This window comes from Pelecanus crispus, chromosome 14 (genome assembly GCF_030463565.1).
Source record: "Pelecanus crispus isolate bPelCri1 chromosome 14, bPelCri1.pri, whole genome shotgun sequence".
In the NCBI taxonomy this organism is placed as follows: domain Eukaryota; kingdom Metazoa; phylum Chordata; class Aves; order Pelecaniformes; family Pelecanidae; genus Pelecanus; species Pelecanus crispus.
This window is the reverse complement of record NC_134656.1, coordinates 13147773-13155624: the sequence shown is the minus strand read 5'-3', so window position 1 is coordinate 13155624 and position 7852 is coordinate 13147773.

Genomic DNA, 7852 nt, shown 5'->3' with positions numbered 1-7852 from the left:
CAATCCGCAGACCAGCTGGCCTCGTTTAGAAGACCGTGTGGGAGAAAAGCCCGAATTGACTCTGCCACTGTGAAAAGAGAAGCCATCCAGAGGTCCTTGGGTGCCAACACACGGACTTGCTTATTGGACTAGCCCACCACCACCAAAAGCTGTCTTCCTGCAGCTACGGACAGCATCTGCCATGGGCAGCCCCCAGTCCCAGAACTAAAGGCTGAAGCCTTACTGAAACCCTCAGTCCTTGTAAGAAGGGCCAGATTTCTGCCTCCCTCTGTGGGGAGGTTGCAGTGACCAACTGGGGACAGTGCAGCTGGCTGTTCCCCCATTGGCACCTCTCAGCGTCGGTTCAGCACACACCAGACCCTGAGAACAAGCGATTCTCTGTGCTGTGTGAATGGAGGGCTTCCCTCCTGCAGCCATGCCAGCTCCCCAGACAGTCCCCAGTCCAGCCAAACTTGATGGAGATGGAAGTTCCCCCAGGAGCATTGCAGCAGGTGAAGCACATGGGTTTTGCCCAGGCAGCACTGGCAGAACTGCTCCTCAGCCTTGGCTAGTCACAGGTCTTTGCATGGTGTCACCCTCCAGCAAACTAACGTCCCCAGCCAGGTCTAACAAATCTGTTCAGCTGATACTGGGGCAAAGTCTGGCCCACCAGGATTCTCCACTCTTTGGATCCTTCTGCCTTTTGAGGGGTTTTGCTATTTCCATACCAGGACTGCCCTCCCACCACAGGGCTCAGAGAGGCAACCACTGCCAAATCCTTCCCTTACACCACCACTGCCTCCTCGCTACCTGGACTGGGAAGTTGGGGGACCATGGGATTCAAGAGATTTCAGCTAATGGGATGGGGTCACCCCTGCACAGGCTGGCTGTGGGCAGCACTGCCCAAAATATCACCGGCCCCACTACTGCTTCTCAGTGGTCAGAAGATGACCACTGGATGCCTGTTTGGAAGCAAGCAGCAGGGAAGGATGTATGAAGGGGAGAGACCTGTGAGGTCGAGAAGAGTCAGAGCCTCACAGGTTGGAGCAAGGTCTTGGGCTGCCCAAGTGCTGTGAGTGTTGTGACCCAGGATCTCAGTTCAGACCCAGCTCTAATGCTAAGATATGCCATATAATCCACTTGTCCAGTCCAGTGCCACTCCCTCAGCTTACAGTGAGTGGCTGATAACAGATTTATAGGTCTTCATGACACAAGAAGAATCTGTTATGGCTCCTTCAGACCTCAGAGGGTTTGAGGGCAGCAACCTCAAAAACACAGTGCTTTGAGTCCTGCAGAGAAGAACAACAGAGGTCAAGGAAAGACCCCGTCTCGCCCAAGCCCCTTGGGTCTGCCCCAGCCTTGGGTCTGCACCTGCCTGCCCTGCTCCCTCCCTGCCACAGTCCCTGTTTCTCTGTGCCTGCCTGTACCAAAACCATGCAGATCTGACCTTTGGTTTACAGCTGAAACTAGGAAAGGAGCTCTCCTGTGCTCAGTGCTTGCCTCTCCAGCTGCCGGCAGGGCTGGAGCTCGCAGAGCCTTGCATGACTTCAGGCCTGAGTCATTTTTGGCAGTGCAAGGCAATAGCAGCTCTAACTGACCATAGACTAGATGGGATCCTGGACTCTTGGGAAGATGAAGCTGATGGAACCATGGCTGCCGAGAGGTTCCTGGCAGGGACAAATCTGAGCCAGCCTAGCCAGAGGAGCTGCAGGTCTGTCCCTTGATTTCCAATGCAAAAATTAAACACCTCGCCTTGCGCTGACGGTGTCAGAAGTATTGTATCATCTCTCAACACTGGTGGCATCGTACCAAGTAATTTATTGCAATGATGAATCCAATCATTTTCTGTAAATTATGTTGTAAATCACATTGATTATTTATAATTGGGAGATTAAATGCAAAAAAACACAAAATAACCAGGCTGTCTTTTCCAACTGCAGCAACCTTTTTTCCTGTATGTAGAGATACTCTGTGGGGAATCCTTTTTGGTCCATTTGCACCAAGCATTCCTCGATACTGTACACTAATTTTTGCTGGTTACTGCCTTCCAATGGAAACAGACGAATATTTCTTCACTAGAGTTTGTATTCATAAAAAAAAAAAAATAAATGCAAAAATATTTTCTAACTTTTCCCAGACAGATGGGTTTCTTTCTTCTGGGAGGATTTATTTTAAATCAAGGGGCTCACCTCCTTGTTGGTCTGAGCACAAAGCATATGTGTATTGAGGAAAAAGCCCAAACAAGTGTTTGATGCTGTTGCCAGCTGTCACTATTTCCTGGCAAGCCTCATATTAGCTGGTGTCTGTCCTGAAGCTATGTGTGCTGGAATCATAAGATTGAATGACAATCCCAATTTTCATTAAAAGAAAAACAAATGTGAAGAATAAATATTTGCTTTCATGATTCCAGAGAGACTGAAGACTTGAAGTAACCACACTCTGAAAGCCAAGAAAAGGAAGCCAAAATATGTTACTAGCATTTCGAACATGTTCATTTTTAAGCCCCTCTTGTATATCAAAGGTAATTTCAGAGCACTTTGGGGTAATGATTCTGCTTTGGTTCACACACAGCCAACCCACTGCGCAGGGGCAGCCAAAGGCAGACTGAGCCTATGGGGCACAATAGGACAATAAAGTGAAAGTCAATTTGTCACTGGTTGTAAAGGTGAAGAAATATACTGACAATTAAAGAAGGCTCTTAATGACCAGCTCTTCTGATCATGGGAGCCTGCTCTCAGCTGTAGCATGCACAGGAAGATAACGGAAAGAGGGGAGAGAGGTCTAGATGGCTGTAAAGATTAGGTATCTGTGAGGAACAACATTGAGCATTTTCAGCTCTGATCTGCAGCAGATGCCCCTCATGTTCCCCCATCTCCCACCCCTGATGTGAAATGAGGTGGGCAGTCTCATCCCAGGTACGAGGGATGAGAAGCAGCCTGATTCTCCATCCCACTTGCACATCCAGTGGCCTCCCAGTGACAGTCATGCTGGTGAAAACTGTCAGCAGGTATGAGATGCAGGGATGAGATTCAGAGCTGCATTTGAGGACTGTGTGGAGACAGCACTTAGAGCCTACCTCCACGCTGGGGCAAAGGACCCAGGAGAACAGGACAGACCTCAGATAACATGCCCTCAATACCTGTGCACCCGTGATGATCCAAAGCCCTGACACCATCTCTGAATGCCTGAACAAGGTCAGCAAAGGACATATATTATCTCAGCACACACACAGCAACTGAGTGGTTAGTCCAGTCAAGAGAAGGAAAAGGAGTTAGTTCCTTCTCTTTAATATGGAATAAAAACCAGGACTCCTCTGCCTGCCACAGGAACCCTGTGACCCACAGTTGGTTTTACCTGTGTATATGCCCTAAAAAGTCCATATATGTAATATCAAATCTTTGAAGCAATAAATTCTCCCGGATTCCTTCCCATGAACTGCAGTATCAAGGTTGCCCTTTACCTGGTTAATCTTAAATCAGTGCAGTCCTTACAGGAGGTTTCTTATTGCTGGATTCAGCTCACTTGGGAAAAAACCCCACAAACTGCTCCAGAGACAACCTTGTCCTTATGCGGTGTCCTCAATCCCAACCCTCAATTTTTCTGTCACTCCAGCCTGGAATCACCCTGAGACACTGGTCTTGCCACTTGTGGGCTGTGTTTTATCCTGCTGGGCATCCTGGAGCCCACAGGCTCAGCTGTTGCAGCTCCCATGTCACAGGAGATGGCTGCCATAAGGATAGCTAGTATCAGCCTTGAAGACACAACTTCCTTATGTTGTTTTTGGACACAAGAGCTTTTTTTCTGTCCTCTTCTGTGCTTGCAACCTAGACTAAGGAGGATTTCCTGGAGAGCAGTGTCTCCAGCTGCAAAATCTTTTCATGATGTCCAAGCAAAGATCTGTGAAAGTGGTATTTTTAGGTCCTCTGGCCACTATGAAATGCATTCTTTTCATATTCCTTATATAACCTCCATCTGAAATAGCCAACAGGCTTTGGAGCCTTTTCCACAGCTTTCATATATCAGTGGGGGGAAAAAAAAAGAATGGCAAACGAGTTTTATGGCCTGCATATCATCTCTGACAAAAGCAACTATTGCTGCTATTAAACTTGCAATTGCACACACAGGCACAGATAGTCATGAACAACAAGAGGCAGCAGGGACGGCTCAGCAACGTGGCACTGCTGAGCCAGGCAATTCTGTGTGCCAGGCTGGACAGTTCCCTCAAGGCTGAGTGCAAATATCACCAACAAATTTGGGAATTCAGGCCATGCACTGCACAATCCCTTTCCACTCAGACAGGCGGGAGGAGGAAGGGCAAGGTGTGGGTATGTTTAAAATCCCTCTCCCCATTCCTAATTGAGGTGTGACCCTGATAATCATAAACACACCTAGCACCTGAAAAATTGCCAGCCAGGCCAATAAAAATGGCAATATAATGTCAGCTTCGTTAGGCACAGAGTGAGCAGGAGAGCTCGGCACAAACAAGACTGCAGTCACGTCCTTCAGTTCAGTTCAGTGTCCTGTGTAAGAGAGAAGAGGCTGCTGGGGTCAACAGAGTGCTCCCAGTTCAAGCCCAAGGGGAGAAGAGCTCTGAGTCTATCCTGCATCTTGGGAAGGAAAGTGGTTTGGGAACTGTATTTCCAAGGCTTATTCTGGCTTTGGATCTGGAGTCATACCAGGCTTGCCTGATCGTGGCTGCTTCATCAGCTTTCAAAGGCCTGAAGCGACCCCTAACTTGGGACATCAGTCACAGAAGAAGGTATGAGTTACACAAACCACTGGGCTCTGCAGGCCATCCTCCATTTCAGTTCCTCACATCTGGCAACTCTGCCAGGCTGGGAACCTGTGGTCCTTTGTGGCCCCATGGACACACAAAGACCAGGGAGCCCCTTTGTGGCCCCATGGACACACAAAGACCAGGGAGCCCCTCTGAGCCTGAGGGACCCTGCACCAGATGACTCTGGTCTGGGGGAGCTGTTGTGATTCCCTGCCTCCACCTAGAAACTGCCACGGATGCAATAAGCAGTGCAAGAGCTGCCTGAGAGGCATGCCTGGATAGACACCCACAGCAGAAAGCATCGCGAGCCAGACAGGAATTCTTCACTGCAGCTGCCAATCTAGGTGTTAGCACTGGCTGGAACATGACCTGTTCCCCTCACTGACTGGGAAAATCATTACAATAAAGTAACTCAATAATACACTTCTCTGTTCCTCTCCAGGACTCTCCAAAACCTCACTGTGCCTTAAAAAGGCCTATTAATTAATCCTGCCCATGGGTTAGTGCTACCGTTAGCTACTGACATGGAGCGCACTGGTTCATGCATATCCTAGGATCCACTCAGAGCTGATTAGCAGAGGATACGAAGCCTTAAAGGTCCATATAAAGAGACGTGGAGGTCCCCAGCTCATGCACTAGCTAAGATGGCAAGCAACTGAGAAAAAAGCTTGAGGCAGAAGCAGCAAAGGGAAACCATAGTGCCAGACCCAGAATCCCTGACTTTGGACTACAGCACTTCCAGCACAGAAGAAGGACTGAAATCCTCACTTCTAGGCAGTTTATACCCATCTCTTAAAACTACCTTAAGGTGTGGGATTAGAGTGGCACCTTCTCACCTGGGAGAGCACAATGGAGACCTGCTGTGCTGCATGCCCATGGAGGAGGCAGTGGAGACAGCTCCAGCATTGCAGACTCTTACATGTCCATTGAAATCCTACTATTGCCTGTGGGCAGCTCCTCTCCTCACAGCCCACCACACAGCTGCATTCCTTCACCCCAAGGCTGTGGAAGTGCCTGAGATATTGCGTAGGGGTTTCTCCAACACCCAACCCTGCTTCACTCCTTCCCACTGATATAAGGGCTTGTGATGGGCACCAGGTTGAAAGCCCCAACAGCAAAAGCATCCAGTCCAACCCAGAAAGCAGCAGTGCTTCCCTCATCCTGTCCCAGGAAAGTATCCTACACCATTTACCAACCAGGTTTCTGCAGGAGCAAACCCAAGTGCTTCTGCTACTCTAACACAGTCAGCGGCGCTGCAGCCATCGCCATGAAGGGGCTGGCAAGGAGCACAGGTCTCTGAGCAGCACCTTCACAGCCTGCCGTGAGGGCTAATCCTGCCAGGGACCCATCCCACTGTGTAGACAGCTGCTTTCCTTCCAGTGTGCGAGGGCACCGCGAAACATGATGAAAGACTGAGAAAACGCTGTCTCAGTTCAGAGTAAATTGGGGGTTGGACTAGATGACCTTTAAAGGTCCCTTCCAACCTAAACTATTCTATGATTCTATGAAATTAAACTACAGAAATCCCATAATATTTAAAACATTCAGAGGTCCTGAAAAGCACATTCCTTGCCAAGCTTTTGCAAAAACATTGCTAGTCTTGAAGCTAGTAAAGCCAAGGAGAGGGGAAGTCTTCTCTCAAAGCCTGGGCTGGGTATGGCTGTGTGTCTGTGTCGCACACTTCGCTTCCTGGTGGTCTAACTGTACGTTAGCACAACTTCATATGCCTGGGCAGGGGGTGCCTGCCTGCGTATGGGTGCTTTGGCAGCAGATGCTACAGGTTCGTGTGTATTTGCATATTAGTGCCTGTTTCCATAGCTTTGCATGTGGGTCTGGCCTGCCACATGTGCATGAGGAAGTATGTGCAGAGTAGGGGCATTCCTCTGCAGCACGGAGTCTGCTTCTGACAACTGAGGTTGCCATCTGTGCGATCCGGTCCTCACACCATGACATGCAGGGTGAGAGCAGGCATGGAAGCCTGTCCTGGAGGATGTACGCTTCCAGGCTTTGAGACAGTGAATATTTATGGTAATTTAGGGCATATTTTCTTAGTCACTTCACCCTTTAAGCGCAAAGGAATACCTGTTGGGTTGTATCACAGCCAAACACCCCGTGGGCCAGACACCATGTCCAGAGCAGGTTTACACCAGCCTGGTGTGGCCCTGCTGGGGGGATTAGCAGGGGCTGCCATTCCCCTACAGCCCCTCCCATGCTGCTGGACTGGTGCAACAGAAGCAGCTCAGGCTTGAGATACAACTCAGCCCCACATATGGGCAGACCTCACCCAGCACTAGGGCACTAGTGGCTCTCTGCTCTGATGCTGAGCTGCCCAAAAGGGTTGTGTAATTTGGCGGTCCAGGGGTTCCACCTGCAGCCCAAGGACCAGAGCCCCTCTTAGCCTGAACTGCACATGGATTATCTTTATTACAGGACTGTTATGTTTGCACAGTTAATATCAGTTTAAAGCCTTCTCTGTGAGCAATGCTGTTTGAAGTCATACTCTCTTTTCAGCTTCAGCTTGCCAAGACTGTAAAATGTTTATTGCTAATGGTGGAAAAGCTTAAAGAAGCCAAGATAACTTTCCCAGGCTAGGTATTAAGACTGTTCGGATAAGTAAATGAGTGAAGACTATTACACGGACTTCATTAAATATCAACCAACACCAACAGCCATTCATTTATAACACAATGGCAGGGCACGGGAGCACCCAGGAGCAGAGATGAGAAAGGTATGAATTGCATGTGGTAGGAGAGAGGAATGTGAGAAGGGCTGGATTCCCCATGGGGCTCCAGGTGTGGCTCCGAAGTCAGGCAACACAGCTCCTGACAGAAGCTCCTGCAAATACTGTAGATTTGGACCTGATGAAGTGGCCGAGTTGGTGCGGTTCATCTCTCAGCTGGGGAGGGTTGCATGCATGTGGTGCAGTATGTCCTTCTTCCTCCTGCAGCTGTGGGTAAGGACAAAACTCTCTAGCTAGGGGAGGACTGTCAATGCCTGGATGTTCCTTTTCAGTTTTTACTTCCTTATAGGCAGGTTCTGCCTTTACCGGTTTCTAGTCACAGGATACCAACACTAGGTAGAGTAAATTACAGAAAC